General features: G+C 49.9%; 1 long non-coding RNA gene across 2 annotated transcripts in view; it reads right to left on the bottom strand.

The window, feature by feature from the left end:
• The window catches only part of LOC308071053, a 112,465-nt gene that overhangs the window by 73,810 nt on the left and 22,407 nt on the right, over nucleotides 1–16,248 (bottom strand). For both annotated transcript variants that reach the window (XR_013930969.1, XR_013930970.1), the window contains exon 1: nucleotides 1–16,248. This exon is cut by the window's left edge and continues 22,056 nt beyond it; it is cut by the window's right edge and continues 22,407 nt beyond it. This is a non-coding gene — a long non-coding RNA (uncharacterized lncRNA).

Raw genomic sequence — 16,248 nt, 5'->3', positions numbered from 1 at the left:
GAAATCTGCCATAAATATAGGTAAATAGAGATTGTAAAGATAAATAACAATACGGGTGTGTGAGAAGTGATAATGTACTCTATTTACTGCAGGCCCATAAAGGGCCAGTAAAAGATACTGCAGCTTTAATGACTTACTTTCTCCATGGCAGCCGGCACTCACAGTTAGCAAGCTAAGGATGCAGTGACACAAAAAGCTTACAGATAATTAAATATTGATTTTTGTTTTCTAATCCTACATAAAAATTGTCCTGGGTCTCCCAATGGTAGTTTCATCTCACTAGGACACAGGGAGGGCTATTAACCCTATTTGGTTTCAAGCTGTTGTAGAACAAATAAACAGGGAGTCTTGGAAAACGGAGGCAGTGGCTCTCCGGGCACGAGCCAGCTGCCAGCCCTCCGCCTGCCCCGGCCGCGGGTCCTGCCAAAAGCCTCACGCCTGGGAAGATGGCCAACGGCAGCCTTGTCATTACAGCCGCAGCTTTTTTGGTAAGGGCCGCAGAATTTTCGCCTTGCATGTGCGGTTCACGTGACACAGGCAGCCTTGCAGCAGGTGTGCAGGTGTGAGAGCCCTGTGGTTTTGGCATTTACACTCAAAGCAGCAGGGCAGAGCAGGGGCCTGCCGTGTCCTCCCCTGCTCCTGGAGCATTCCCATGCAGAAGGGGCAGGCAGTGCATGGTCCCCTAAGCATGGCTACATCAGTGCTACCTGCTTTTTTCACTGTATTGCATCTCTTCCTCCACAGAGGTAACCAGAGAGTGGTGTCCTGTGCTGCTCATTGCAAGCAGGGTGCAAAGTGCCACCTTGCCAAGCAGGGCCTGCTCGGAGGGGCTGCAGGCTACAAAGCAACACCCCCACGAGGTGACTGGCTGGGGCATGGAGTGATGGGGATGCTCCAGAGCATGTTATGTGAGGGATAGGCCATCCCAAGCACCTCACTGAGAAAGGCAAGTCCTTCAGAGCTTCAGGAGCAGAGGAGTTTCTATTGTTCAGGAATTTTTCAACTTCTTTTGTGATCTTCTGTTGGTTACAAAACAGGAGATTACAGAGTTAACGCAACTCACTGGTCTACATGAGGTGCCCTCAGAGGGAGGTCTGTGGTGTGGGCTGGAATTCCTAGTGAAAGTAGAGGTGAGGTGGAAACCCCCCAGAAATGTCCAGCCAGACCAGTCTCCAAGGATTTGGTCCAAGCATTTGGACTCTCCAGTCAAACTATTTGCTCTTCTGAGATGCTATTGTTCTCACCTTGCCCCTAAAGCCACCCTGTTCCCCACAAGTTTAGATCATCCCAACAGATTTCTCCTGGAAAATGGTATTTTGAGTCTTATGCAGAACACATGCAAAACCTCAATGCTTTTTCACAAAGTTGAATTTTGTTGCTCAGGTCTATGGGAGAGCGTGGCAGGTGGCTGATCCTAGCGAGGAGGAGATGACTGGAGGAACAAAGGAGCAGAGGAGGAGGGTTGAGCGGACAGACCCTGGAGCAGGGGCTGAGGGTGCAGCTATCAGGGCCAGGGCAGGAAGGAGCAAAGATCTCAAATGGCCCGGTTGCTATAGTTGGGCAAGACAAGGGTTTGGCTCTACGGCAGGGGCATGGCATCGGGATTGACGGGGGGATTTGCACCCACTGCAACAACGCAGCCTGACGGTAACTGGTGTGACGGGGAGGGAGGGGGTGACCCAGCATGCCTGCCAGAGCATGTGGGCATGTTGCTTTACAACAAGAAGAAAGGTATTAAAATAATAACCTTCGAGTCTGCCATGCATGATGTTTTCTATCACTATTGGGAAAGCAATTGCCTCCAGCAAAGATCTATTTCCTCAGTTGCTCATTTACAAACGCGCAGTAAGTACTGTGTACACAGTATGAAATGGAATAAACCCCAACATTATACAATAGAGTCACTCATTCACAAAATGAAGCAAGGGGCCTCCTTTCCCAGTTATCTTTTCAAAAGTGCCATGCAGCATAACTCACACTGTTTACAGACTTCAGGATGTGAGTAAATCACATTGCTTTGCATAATTCCTGTCCTTCGGTAAATTGTGCCTTTTCTGAAAGAAGAGAACATCTACTCCCCTCACTTCTCCAATGCCGTATATAAATGAGGCTGTCGCTCGAACATGCCGGATGAGCCTGGTCATTGGGAAAGCAGCAAAACATCTTCCTGAAAAACTGCATGCACCATTTCCTGAGAAATCTTAAATATTTTACTTGCAAAACCCTATAGACCCAATGTTCCCCATGCCAAGTGTAAGCAGGACACTGTACGCTAAACCGCTGCTCAGCCATGCAGAGAAGTTCAAGCAAAATAATGAATTAAAGTGCACCCTAACTTTATGCTGATCACAAACAAATGCTGTTCCGAGGAAGGTGAGCTGGGGTCTGCAATTAACTCTTTTCTGCATCCACCGGAGGCTTGCAGCTCAGCGCCTTCTTCCCTTGGGCCAGCCCTGCCAGCACCATCCCACCTCCTCCTGTGCCTCAGGCCTCCGGCTCACCACAGCTAGAGCCCCTGAGAAGCCTGCTTGTCCAGACATCCCTGAGGAAGGAGGGATAGATAAAGCAGCAGCCCCTGTGAGATGCATCTGAACCTGAGCAAATAACCACAAGATCTTTTGTGGTTGTCTGACGCCTTCTCTGCTCTTCCTCTGGGGGTTCATGACCTCATTTGCATGCTTCCCAGGCTAACCGCTAATCTCAGCTCACTCCTCTCCCTGTCTCCTCAAGGCGACCTCTCAGCCCTGGCAGCTGAGCAGGGAGCACTGCCAGCAGCACCGATAGAACGAGAGAATAGAGCATAAAGCATGGAGCATCATGTCTGCCCCTGCCCTCAGGCACTGCCCTGCCCCCCCCCTCCCCCCCCCCCCCCCCCTTCCCACCCTTACTGTAACTGGGAACAGCATCTGCCCCAAATCATGCAGCCCTGGTGTCCCTGAGACAGAAAGGGCTGCCTGGGCATAGATCTCTTTTGCCTTCATATGGAGCAGGAACATTTTGGGGGTATGAATGTTTTGGGGGGTTATGAAAGTGTTTTTTCTCACAAGCTGTGTAGGCATGCCAAGGCAGAAAGGACCCCCTCACGCCCCACCATCACAGGGCAGCCAGTCTCTGGGAGAAGCAAAGCAAGCAAGCAGTTCCCTCTGTGCTATCGTCCCTGCAGTGCAATCTGAGGCCTCTCTGGCATCTTGGTTGAATTTCTACTTGGGAAAACATGACCAAGGGCAGCTGTGTTGGGTGGGCACCCCTACGGGTGCACTTTGCCTTCAGACAGGGCAGGGGGTGAGTCCACTTCGGCTCCCTGGGCTCCATGTTCCTAGTGATTGAGTGCCTGGAGCCTGCCTGCAAGACCTGCGAGATAACGGTTGGACTCGATGACCCAAAAGGTCTTTTCCAATCTAACCGATTCTATGCTTCTATGAAAACCCTCTTTAACCTATTGCAGCCGGCTCAGACCTCAGTGACGTGAAAAGCCTGAAGAGCAGGCACTAGTAAAAGCAAGTGTGCCTATGGCTATGATGGAAAGTAACACAGGGAATGTGTCACCTGCTGGGTTTGATCCAGGATGTCCCATGGATATGTGGGCTGTGGAGGGGTCATGAGGAGCAGGAGGTGTACGAGCCGAGGCAACAGCACGAGACTGTTTGGGACAAGTCTCTTGCGCCCAGAGCAGCAACAGAGAGCTCAGAAACCCTCCTTGCACTGCTAAGTATGCAGGGATGACCAGCGCAGCCTCCATAGCCCCTGACCTGGAGACATGCTGCCTCCCAGCCTGGCGACATGGCCAGAGCATCTTTCCCATTGTCCATGATACTGAGATTCCTGCGGCACAGTGACTGCTGCCCTCCCTTCCTTCTTCCCCTTTGCCCTGTCCAGAAGTCCCCTCAACGGAGCTGTGGACTTGCTGCAGCTCAGGTTTCCATCAGATGAGGATTCTGAGGACTCCCCAGGCCCACTGCTACCCACAGCTCCGGCACATCAACCAACACTGGGGTCTCCTGGGGATGCAGGTCCCTCCAGCCTGCAGGTAAGTGGGGCAGGGGAGCCATGCTGCCACCCGTGTCCCCTGGAATGGCACCAGCACAAACCCCAGTGATGCCCCAGGGCATCTGCACCCTCCATCTTTGTGCAGCAAAACCACCCTGTCCTAATGCCAGCCCAACTGCCAGCACAGCCCTTGCCCCAGGAATGGTTTTATACTGGTTTGTGGGTAACCTGGCAGCCTAAAAATTGGGGCGACCTTTCAGACACAACCACCCGGCAGACACTGATTGAGACTCAAAAGAAATTCTTTGAGGGCAGCAAGATGTCAGGCCAAAGCAGGAACAGCAGCAGGTTTGAGACTACAGACGCGTTAGTCAGAGCTGATGAATGCTGGCTTGTCAAGTCTTCCCATTTCAGTCCCTGGATTGCCTTTAAAGTTTGCCAAGTCACTTTTCAGCATTTGTGTGGGCAGAAGGAGACGTGCAATTAAGCTGCAATTGCTGCACCAAAGCCGAATACTTTCAAGTTTGTTATTCCCTCAAAAATGACAAAACGCTGGTATCGAGTCAAGGAACAGGACGGGAGCTCCTGTTGCAAAACTGTAGTCAGCACGGTGCTACGTTTGTCCAAAGCTGGATTATGCTTTTTCTGAAGGATGAAGACATGTACATCAAAAACTACATTAGCATTTGAGAAGCAGGCTGGAGAATCAAGAGCCGTAATCAAAATCTACGTCTGAGTGCGGGTGACTCGCAGGCAGTCAGCATGTCTGTCTGCAGCAGTCATTGCAGCCCGCAGAGACACGGAGCTTGTGCAACACCTTGAAGGCAGCTGAAGGTGTGTGGCACTGGTGCAGGGCAGCGAGGGCTCTGATGTGGCAGTTGCGTTGCCCTAAGCCCAGGTTTCAGAAGTGGCCGCGCTCACAGAGCCCTGCCTGAGCCTCGCCGCGGTGCCCGGCTCTCCCCACCCCTGGCTGCTGGAAGAGCAGCTCTGCAGGCACCGCTGCTGGTATGGGGCCCCTCCCGGCTCTCCATCCCGAGGCATCTTGGGGGTCCCGCAGCTCTGCCCCCACACTGAGTCGTGATGGTAAAAACCACTTAGCAAGGCACAGAGGAAGGCCAGCCTGTGCCTCTGCCCCGGCTACAGCTTCTGCACGTTAACCGTGGTGCACACCAGGCAGGGGGAAGGCAGGCGTACCCCAGCTGTCCCGTCCCTCCTGCCCTCCATTCACGGTCTGTGGTGCTGCCATCCACCTCCCGCAGTCCCCTTGCCACGTTGCACCTGGCCGCATCCTTTCTCTTTGCTACCTTTCCCCTTTCCCTGTGATTGCCTATTAATTGCTGTTGCTATCAAGAAAAAGACAAAGATGTGCTGGGATGTAGCGCGGGGCTGAGCCGGAATGACAGGTAGAAAGGAGCCTGCAGACGTGTCTCCCGTGTGGTACAGGACAGCAGAGAGCTGCAGGCTGAGCGCAGGCTGTGTCTCAGCACGGCTGTGATCAGAGTTTTCCTGCGAGTCTTTGTCAGCCTTTTAAGCAGCTAAATAACTATTACTTCCCAAACTTAAAAGGGATAGTTTTGTGGGTACCTTTTTTTCCACAAAGTTCCCTTTCAGTGGCTGCAGACGTGTCGGCGCAGTACCATGTGGTGAAAACCATCTTTCTTGGCCATAAACTATCGCGACTGCAGAATGAATCGATTTGGAGCCTGTTGGCTGCTAAACTGAATTAATTTCATCCTGAAGGACCTCACTGAAACGCAGCAAGTACCCCACCAAGAGACTCAGGGCTGAGAAGTGGCTCTGTGAAGAGACCACTCTGAAAACTCATCAGGCATATAGCGATAATTTCTGTGAGACACCAAGCAACAGGGGACAAGAGTCACCCATTTGGTGCAAAGCTTTTCAGTAATGTTGCTTTTTAATCAACAGATTAAATTCATCAAACATGAAATACTCTTTTCCTTCTAATGCCTGGGATGATTTCACAGCAGTTCATCATGCCACCCAGTTTTAAAGCAGAGACCAACTTTTTCAGAAGGGAAGGTTTACCCAAAATACGTGATTTAATTGAACAGTCATTTTCTGCCTACTTTTTGCTGACTGCAGAAAGCTGCATTTGAATACGAGCTGCTCTCGTGTCAGCTCAGCTTCTCTTCCTGCTGCAGAGAAGCAAGAACCGCTACAAAATAATGAATTAACTCACATAAATAGCCCGATGGTGGGATGGGAAGAAAAGAAAATCTTGGGTTTTGGTAGTGTATTCTAAGTGTGTGCTTTGCTGCTGCTCTGATCGCTGCACACGTGGGGGAAGGAGCTGCAGAACTGTGTCAGGAGTTCTGGAGACCAGGGAAGAAATTCAGATTAACCCCCGTGAGTGCTGGGACTGACTGGAAACCTGGAGCTGGACACAGGTGTGGCCTTCAGACCCATGCCAAGGCAGGACCTATACTTGTACAAAGCAAAATAAAGTGCAGGAATGAGGCAATTGACTCAGCGGGATGAGAGCATCTGCCCCGGGACCACCACTAACTGGTGCCAGCCCTGCACGCCAGTGCCGTGGGGCTCAGCAGCACGGTGGGGGCTGGCCGAGCAGCGCTCACACTCCCCAGTCACAGTGTGAAGGTTTGGTGAGGTCTGGGCTGGAGCAGCCAGCACAGCCCACCTGGCCTGGCAGCCCCCCACGCTGCCCTCCTGCAGCGCTCCCACCAAACTGGCACTGGCAGGGGGGTTTCCAACAGGCTACAGGGCACGATTATGATTTTAAATATTAATCGCGTACTAAATGCAAATCAAAGAAGTGCTGTATAAATAAATGGAGCCCAATTGATTCTGTTCTGTGCCGTGGTTAACTAGGCCAGAACAATTACAACCACACTGTGTGTTTATGCCTGGTTTAAGGCTGTTCTAATCCAGAACAGAGAAGTTTAAATCCACAATTTACATTGGCTTTATTAAGTAATGTGAAACAAAGCCTGCAAAACTCACTGTCCTTGTGAACATTTAATGAAAACTGAAATATCCTTGGAGGCTGACTGAATTTGTGCTGTATCCTGGAGCCCAAATTCCTGGTCCGTCTTCCTGTAAAAGCTGTTTTTCCCAGAGCAGTGCTTTCTTCCATACGCCTGCGCCTGCCGGGGCTGTCGGAGACGTGACTGGCACGGTGAGAGGCTGCTCAGGGCCGAAGGCACGCCACGCTGCCTGCAAATGTGTGTTCAGAATTTGGACAACTGCATGCACATCTAGCTTCCACCCTCCCCATTGAGGTCATTTCACTACTGCTAGTCAAAAATTGCAAATCCAGAAGCCATTTCTTTGGAAACTGCTATTTTATGGGAACAAACTTCCCATGGCAACATGTGATTTTGACAAAGTTTAATTTCAAAGGAAATTGAAACAAAGTATCTCAATAATGCAACAATGTTCTTTTTAACATTTTCCAAATGTCACATTTTGGTATTTCGCTTTCAAATGTCTTTTCTTTAGGAATTTATACTATTTAGGAAAATTAAGGCAAGATTAGATTCCATCCCAAATTGGACGACTGAGCACAGTTTCTGGGGGAAACTCTGCTCCTGCGTGTGCGGTGGGTTGGGTGGTGGGACATGATGGATCCAGCCCTGCCCCGGGAGGATCCATCCCCCTGTCCCAGCTCCCTGGCCAGGCTCTGCTCTCACCAAAGCTGCTCTCGGGTTTGTAGAGATGCACAGACTGGGGAGTGCAGGGCAGATTGCTCGGTCTGACATCCCTTTTGACCTTGGAATGCACAGACAGACAGAAAACCAAACAAATGAAGCTTTCCAATTGATGCAAATCAGACTAGAAATTAGCTTCTAAATCAGATTTAAAATTGCAAGGCTTGCCACCGGTTCAGCAGAGACACATTTCACAAATATAAAATTAACAGAGAATGGAAATGCTGTCTTTTACTTACAAGTAGAATTGTGAGAGAAGGAAGGAGAAAGGGAAAGCCTGTTAGTAGGGCACAGGCTGGCTGGGGGAACTGAATCCTAAAAATAACCAGAACACAAGGCTTGCAGGGTGATTCAGCTGGGTTTGGTCCTTGCTTCCCCTGTCCTGAGCAGAGGGCTTCGAGGCACTGAGTGCTTGCTGCTGGTTTGCCCAGGGGGGACACTGGAATGCAAGGTGCAAAACCAAAGAATTGAGGGAGGGAAGAGCTTCACTTTTCAGTCTCTGCTGAATGCGGGAAGGGCTTTTTTAAGGTTGTTGGAGTATTTTACCCACAGAGCTGTGTTAAGTGTCAAAAGTGGCACGGATTATTCCTCATCACAGGCAGCAGAAAGGAGTGTGGACACTCATTCCTGGGGGCGGGGGCCACAGCAACGCTTCGCAGCCTATTTTCAATTACAGTTTCCAGCAGAGTTGGAGAAGAAGACAGGAGGGGGAAAAAAATGCTAAAAACAATCACAGGCAGCAATACATTTTCCTACAATGGTCTGAAGAACAAAATGCTTCCTAAGCAAGTTCAGCTAAAAGTATGTGTGCAAAAACCATATGGACAGTGGGAGTGTGTGGGCGTGCTTGTCAGAGGTGCCGAATGCCCACTCCTCCCTGGGCACGACACTCAGCGCCTCCCAGGATCAGACTGGGAGAAGGTGGAACAGGGAGGCTCGGAGGGGTGGCTGTGTGTGTGCATGCGTGTGTGTGCGTGTGCATGCATGTGCATGTCTGCATCTGCATCTACATGTGCGTGCTCTGCCATAGGCAGCAGGAGAGCGGGTGTGCGCAGGAGTGTGTAGGTGTGTTGAGGGAAGAGTGTTTCTTTATTCAGAAGCCCACTAATTCGTCAAGAAAATGCTTCTTACATGTGCTGTTCATTGGCTGTCACAGACAAGTACATATTTATTTCTGTAGTGGATCATGAAACCATGGTGCGGGAGGGGATGCTCCTGCGAGAGTAAGCATGTTTATTCTCTGGTTATATTCTGAGCCCAGCTCCACTCTTCAGATGCATTTCTGCAGGACAGTGAAATAATAGCGCTACTAATTATACTATTGTAGGAATATTTCACCACGATATTAATGTCCCAATGTACACTATATATCTGCACAATGGCACCAGGTGTCATAAAAGTCAAAGCAATCACAGGGCATTGAGGAGGAGGTGTGGGAACCCAGCAGGCAGGGCACTGACAGCACTGCCACCATGCTCTGAGCTGCCCATGGCATAGTGGGACCCAGTGGGACTCTCCGCAGGGGACAGGGATGCAGGCAGGGGCAGGTGGGAAGCCAGCGGGGGCTGGCAGGAGTGAGTGAGCCCAGTGCAGGTGCTCTCCCTGGCTCTGGATGCACAGCAAGATGACTCCTGGTTCTCGCAGGCAGCAGAGCGCTCTGCCCCGCGCTCCCCGGACAGGGAGAGCAGCCAGGATCTGGCCATGGGCTCTGCTGGTGCCTCTCCCAGCCCCGGCCCCAAACCCCCAGAGAGCTGCACTCGGGAGCTCCCGGGTGGCAGAGAGTTTGTCTCAGTGGGAGCATCCCCGGGCACAGGGAGAGCTCCCATCCAGGGGACAGCTACAACCAAACCAAGCATTTGCTGGAGTTCGCTCCCCCTGTGAGCACCTCAGCCTGCCCGGGAAACCTGCACACAAACACTCCATGCAAAGGCTTTTACTGCATCTATAGAACAGCTTCAAAGATGTTTTCCCGCAGGAGTTGCCAAGGTCTATTCAGTCCCAGCCTGCTAAGATCCTGCTTTCTCAGAAAAGGGGAATAAACCAGACCCTGAAGGTCGCAGCAGTGGCTTGCCCCGTGCCCGATGCCAGAGCTGGCTCTGGAACCAGTGCACGCGGAAGCGGGGCATCCCCCGGCGCTCCATGTGCCTTCTGCTGATAAGAGCGGGGCCAGGCGACCCGCACGGTGCGTGACGGGAATAGTGAGAGCCTCGCTATTCTTGGGGGCTGTGAAAGGAGCCACTGCACGCTGAAGATGAAGTCAGCCTCAGAATAGCAGACAGATAAGGGAAAGCAACAGTAAGCCATGGGGTATTTTTTATACACATTTAAAGCGGAGGTTGAGCCCAGTTTCGATGGTTAGGATAGCAGACCCTTACTCCTTCTGATATTTTAAAAGGCTACAGGAAGGCTTAAAATGTAATTCCAAATTCAGAGTCATGTTTCCTCTTCAGCTCCTTCAAAGACCTAAAGGAACAGTTAAAAATTCAGAGGAAAATTCCTCCTCCTCTCCAGTATCTTCAGCATTGCTTTTGCTTGGTAGTCTGTACTAAACGCCAGGAAGGTGAGAATAAAACACAACAGATACGTTCTGCTGGTTTAAAACCCACACTTCCATGCAGGAAGAAGGAGACCTGTGGCTTTAGCTGAGGGTGGAATAGAGGGATTTGTTTAATTTCTTCCCTGCTTTACTGCACATAACCTTGCACCCACAACAGACGGTTTCAGTGGAGTTTCTCCATCCCCTGAGCAGAGGGCTCTGGGCAGGGGGAGCTGCTGCTGTGGGTGTGTGAGGAGGATGCTGAGAGCATGGCAGCACCAGCCTCACCAGACTTTGTGTGAGCAAAGGCATCGCTGCCACCAGCAAGGACCTGTGGATGCCCTTATCTCACACCTCCTCTTGGCTAAAGGTGAGCTGAGCTTCAGCCTCAGAACGCACACGCTATGCGGGAAGCATTCATGTTCCTAAACATTTTATTCTGCAGAATTTGAGCTGCTGTTTTAAACTTTGCTACTGACATCTAAGGCTTCCTCTCCAGCCCCCAGTATGACAGTGTGACAACCTGGTCTGCCGCTCCCGTAGCCATGGACAAAGACACCGGTCAGGCTCTCCCCTCAGTTACACCAATATAAATCCATACTCAGTAGGGTTACTTCAGATTTATGCCAGCATAACTGAATTTAGCAGGTTAATAAATGGCTCCTCCATTAATAAATGGAGAGCTGCTTAAGATTGTGAACTTCATGACTATGACAAGGTCATGCCTGCCACTACTCTGTCCTCATAACTTTTCCAGCATTAGTATCTGCCACATTTTGGTGTCTCTGTGTATCCGAAGACAGGGAGGAAGGATGTCCAAATGCAGGAGCAAAGCCCCAGAGCACCCTGGGATGAATCCCTGTGGGAAGCAGAGCCGAAGTGCCAGCACGCCTGGTGCTGCGTGCCCCTCTGCTGCTGCTGCCACTCTGTGGCACAGGGTGCACGGGGCCATGCTCCTCCGGTCCCGCTTCCCCCAGTGACTTTCTCTCTCCCTCTCTTTTTATGGCTCCTGCTCCTGCAATTATGTCACTCTCTTCTTTAACCATCTGGCTCCTGCAAACAAATATAAGTCCTCCTACACAGACGCTCTGGTAAAGGGACTGATCCTTCCCTGGCTGACATCAGCATCTCTCCGCTGACTTTGAAGGAGCCACTCCTGCTCTGAGCAGCTATCCCCGGGGATCAGCTGCCCTCCTGGAGAGGCTGTGGCACCAGCAAAGGAGCACACCCCTCTCACATCCCCACCATCACCCCTTCCTCCTCCCCGGGCCCGAGGGCTTCCCCAGCCAGTGCTGGTACCAACAGGGTGGGCTCTGCACTGGAGCACAGAATCATAGAAGCATTTAGGTTGGAAAAGATCTTTAAGATCATTGAGTTGGACCAGATAACTGAAGTTAGTGTTCGCAGAGCTTTTTGTAGTCCCTGAGTGAAAGGTACTTACGAGATTATACCTCTGTTTTGCGCATAAAGACAATCAAGGGGGTGCTTCAAGCTTGCTTCGGAACAAGACTGCATGTGAGCCTGGGGCCAGGCTGCAAGGGATGGATACAGTCACAGTGCGTGTGTTTTGTGCTCATGTGCTGACAAGCAAACCTGCATGGTCTAAGTCCAGTCCCGTATTAACTGTCTTCTCCAGAAACTCTGGCAGCTCTTTTGCTGATTAAGGCTCTGCTCAGCTTCAGTTTTTTTAATAAACAATGCGACTTTGACCCTGCAGCTGGTGGCAGAGGGAGCAGGCAGGGTGGCTTCACCCCACATCCCCCAGAGGCTCCTGCACCCACCGGCAGCAGGATGGCTGGGGCACAGAGGGGTGCCAAAAGGTGCTGTGGCCCCGTGCAACCTCCTGCCTGGCAACATCTGGGCAGGCAGCAGCCACTTCACAGATGTACACGGTCAGGGCAAGCGCTGTTTCTGCATTGGCAGCCCCAGGTCCAAGCACGAGGGAGAACAATCACCCAAACGTTTGCAGCACCAAGGTGCTGGTGCTGGGAGCCTCCTGCCCCCCCGCAGCACTGCCCCTCCCCATGCACCCCGCGGGGCTGTGACAGGCTTGAGGGGGGCTGCTGCAAGGGGAGGGGGGGTGTCCCAGCAGCAGCCGGGAATTCCGAGGGAAGTCCCGAAAAAATTTTGTGCTCCTGATCTGAACAATTCCTTCTTGACACCTTCCTGGGGGAAAAAAAACCAAACAGTGGGGTTTAGGTCAATAACAGCAGTCAGCTGAATAATAGCCAAAAAAATATTTCCTTCTGACTTGGAATTTTAAAACCTATTAGGGAACAAAATGAATTTGAAAAAGAAAATCCAGCAGTCCCTTCCAATAAGGTCAACAGATAATGCTTTAACCTTATTAAAAGGTGGGGAGTTTACTTCAAAGCAAAAACTTATTAACATAGAAATGTTTCTGCAAAAATAGTTTCAGTTTGATACATTTCTGACAGGTAAAAATTGAATTGCAAAACTGTCAACCAGCTGTGTTTAGATCCGCCACCTTAACCAGAGTTAGAAGGAATACAAAGTAATGGGATTTTGCTTACGCTCAAATTGTATCTTATGTTTAGAACTGTGTGAATAATATATTCTCCAGCTCACAAAACACGGGGAAAAATAAAATACAAATAATTTTTGACCATTGGTGAATTGAAAAGCTCTAACAAGCTAATTCCAAGGTGCACAGAGCAACTGTTTATACAGAAAGTTGCTATTTCATTTTGAATACTATTTTCAGATTTTGTTTTGACTTGTTGAACAAATTTTGAAAATAATTCCAATTAATTTTGTTTCTTTGAAAAATGTAACAATCACATTTGAAATGTGGTGTCCGAATATTTTTTGTACTCTTGCATTTTCCCTGGTGAGCGATTGGGGATACGAAATCATTGCCTGCCTCTCACAGCTTTTGTCTTTAGAGGAAAGTTGGTCTGTGCCACCCCAGCTTGTGCTGACTGAGCAGGGCAGCCGGCTGCTCCCGGGCCACTGTCACCCGTCCCACACTTGCCGAGCTCGCCCATCCGCCGGGCATCCCCTCCCTTCCCACCTGGTGGGAAACTTCTTCCCAGCCCCGGCTCATCCCGGGAACTGTCCACTTGCTTCTTTCCCTCTTCTATTGGTGTCTTTTGACTACAAGTCTGCTTTGAAGAGACACTAATTGTAGCCTGCACACAATGCTTGTAATTATGCCTATTACATTTTGATTCATTTCCATATGTCAACACTACTACAAGGGGGATGTGTGTGGGGGGGAGAGCACAGTTTTATAATCGGTTATTGTCTGCAAAAAAAACCTGCACAGAGCATGAGTGAAGTGTTCTTTGTGGAAATTGAAAATAAGATTATAAATAAAAGTCTTCCTCTGACATCCAGAAAATGGACACTTTAAAATAAATTGCCACTGTTGATCAAGAAGATTGCTAGCTACCTTTTACATTAATGAGGCAAATACTCTTCAAGTCCCTAATAGCAATATGTTTGAGTATGTCATTTCAATAGCTTCTTTCTTAATAAAGCTTGACCCTAATATTCCCTTTGCTGTCAAAGGCATTGTCCTGCCAGACATATCTGTGATTTTTAGCTGCTAATCAAAAGAAAGAAGGGGGGAGGGGGGAAAGAGCAACTGTTATGCAAAGAGCTGCAAGAACCCGCGTGATCTGGCTCTCCCCTTGGCCGCAATGGGACCCTGGACGAGATGCCATTTGCTGCCAGTGCACCAGGAGTGTCACAGTGCAGGGTGTCTGAGCCAGCACGGTTGCACCAGCGATGGAAGCCCACCAGGAACTGCTTTTCCAGTGGTTTACGCATGGGCAGCCCAAACACCAAGATGGGTGCAGGTCTGCCATCCCACCATGAGCGTGGGATGCGCCCAGAAACGGACTTCCCTGGGTGCCCCGCTGCGGGGACTGGGGGGATGGTCCCACCTCCCTTCGGCTCTGGTGTTTCTCCATCCTCCTCTGCCTCCCAGCAGGAGGAAGCAGCACCTGTTTGGTTCTTCCCTCTCCAGGTAGCTCTACCAACCAATTATAGTACTTGCAAAAGTATGAGCAGAGCTTATTCTTTAGCAATCAATCAATACAAGTTAAAAGGGCATCTTGTTTGTTTCTGTAACAATGCTCTTTAGAAAATTGGGTCCTTTTACGTTTCCTGGCTGATACACCATCCGTCATATGTTGCATCAGTCACATCATGTTATGTTTCAAAGCATAATGTAACATGATGTGACTGGTGCATCAGGCAGGAGATTTACAAAGGGAGGCATTCTGCAAGACATTATATCCACTTTTTTTTTTTTTTTTTTTATCTGAGTTTGAAGGTAAAAACAGTTGACTTTTGGTACCAAGCACTGTGGCAGGTTGGCTTTTTTGGCATCACAGGCAGTTATCAGGGTAGTCAGAGGAGAAGTGAGAGCAGGAAAGCGCAAGCCTCTGACATGCTTCCCACAGCGCCGGTGCCCCTGCAGCACTGTGTGCTCAGCCCTGTGCTTCGGTCCAGCATGAGCTGCGCACGCGTTTCCCTCAGGTCCTGTTCAGCAGCGAGGGAAATGGTGTGAAAGAAGAAAAAGAGACAAATGCAAAAAATTTAGCAAGCAGGGTGTGCTGCAGTCACCTGCACCAGTGGGGCAGGGCAGGAGCCAGGGTGCTGGGGAAGCCAGAGACCCTGAGACAGAAGCCCTGGCGCTAAACATCCCCCAGAACCACCTGAAGAATAATCCAGATGTTTCAGCAAGCAGCCGCCTGAGGGTTTAGCTCCTACCCCTGGCTCTGTGGGAAGGAATGATGTGCCCACTGCAGTGGTCACCAACAGACGGCTGAGGACAGGTCTGCTCGGGTGAGCTCAGCATCCTTCCCTTTGCTCTTTACAGAAATGTGTGAAAAGAGGAGTGTGGCCATAGGGAGAATTCTGAAAAATTTGAGAATTGGAGTGAAAAATAAATCCGATCAATGAGTATCCATGTTGGGCACTTATGGACCTGCTCTCCTCTCTGATGGTGATGCCCAAGGAGCCTGTACAGCACCAGTGGTGCACACAGTGTGGCAGTGGCATGGGGCACCCATGTGTGCCACAGGGCACCCGCCTGCATGGTCCTGCCGCCCCTCGCAGCTGCTCTCCTGAGCAGGAGGACACAGCCTCCCAGGCAGGAACAGGCAAGTTCTGTCTCTGGGATTCCTGGTATTTCAAGGGAACACTTCAGAAGATTTAATGAACAAAACTGCTCCTGGGGTTTTGTTGCACGGATAAGTTCAGTGCCTTTCAAGACTTTAGGACACTCCTGTTTTCGGGAAGTGAAATTTTGAACTTCAAAATGGCAGAAAAGCCACATTTTCCCTGGAAATAATGGTAGCAGAAAATTTTCCTGGATTTGTACCAAGCTGGGTTATATAAAAATGAGATAACTTAAAAACGTAAGGGGATGCAAAGTGTTTGATTTTTCAGGTTCCCATGCTTGATTTGAGCTTTTGCACACCTCCAGACCTCCCAGGTTGGAATGCAATCTCGGAAGATTGCTGCTGGCAAGAAAACAACATATAATGTCCGAATTATAATTAGCCAAAAGTTTGTTCTCACAAGTATGACTGTGAAGGCACCCTGAATACTCGTCACAAACCCGGGTCTGCACAACCCTTTCTGGTGCCTATTTCCAACCCAGCCCCACAGAAGTGGCTGCTCTAGGAGGGACCCAGCAGAGCTATGAGGGTTTCAAGAGAGGAGCGAAGGGATGATGTATTCTGTTTTTAATTGGGGCTGTGGAGAATATGCAGGCAGCTACCCACATAGGGATATAACCTGGATGTAACACACAGGCTGGTAAAAAGTTTCTGAGAAGGAAACATTATGACTTTTTCCTACAGAACACACTAAACACTCTCCCAGTAAAAAAATAATGATTGGAAGATTCCTTATTTATTCTGATAAGTTATCATCAGTGTCACTGAGACAAACATTTAGGCAGAACAGCTCTCCTGCCCACACACTGTGTTTGCTTTTTAAAAATATTGCAAATAGCTCAGTGGCTTTAAATAAATAAATAGCTAATGAGTCACACCA

Source organism: Falco punctatus (genome assembly GCF_963210335.1).
Source record: "Falco punctatus genome assembly, chromosome: 1".
NCBI classification, from domain to species: domain Eukaryota; kingdom Metazoa; phylum Chordata; class Aves; order Falconiformes; family Falconidae; genus Falco; species Falco punctatus.
Note: the sequence above shows the minus strand (reverse complement) of the source record. Positions and strands in the feature narration are given on the sequence as shown.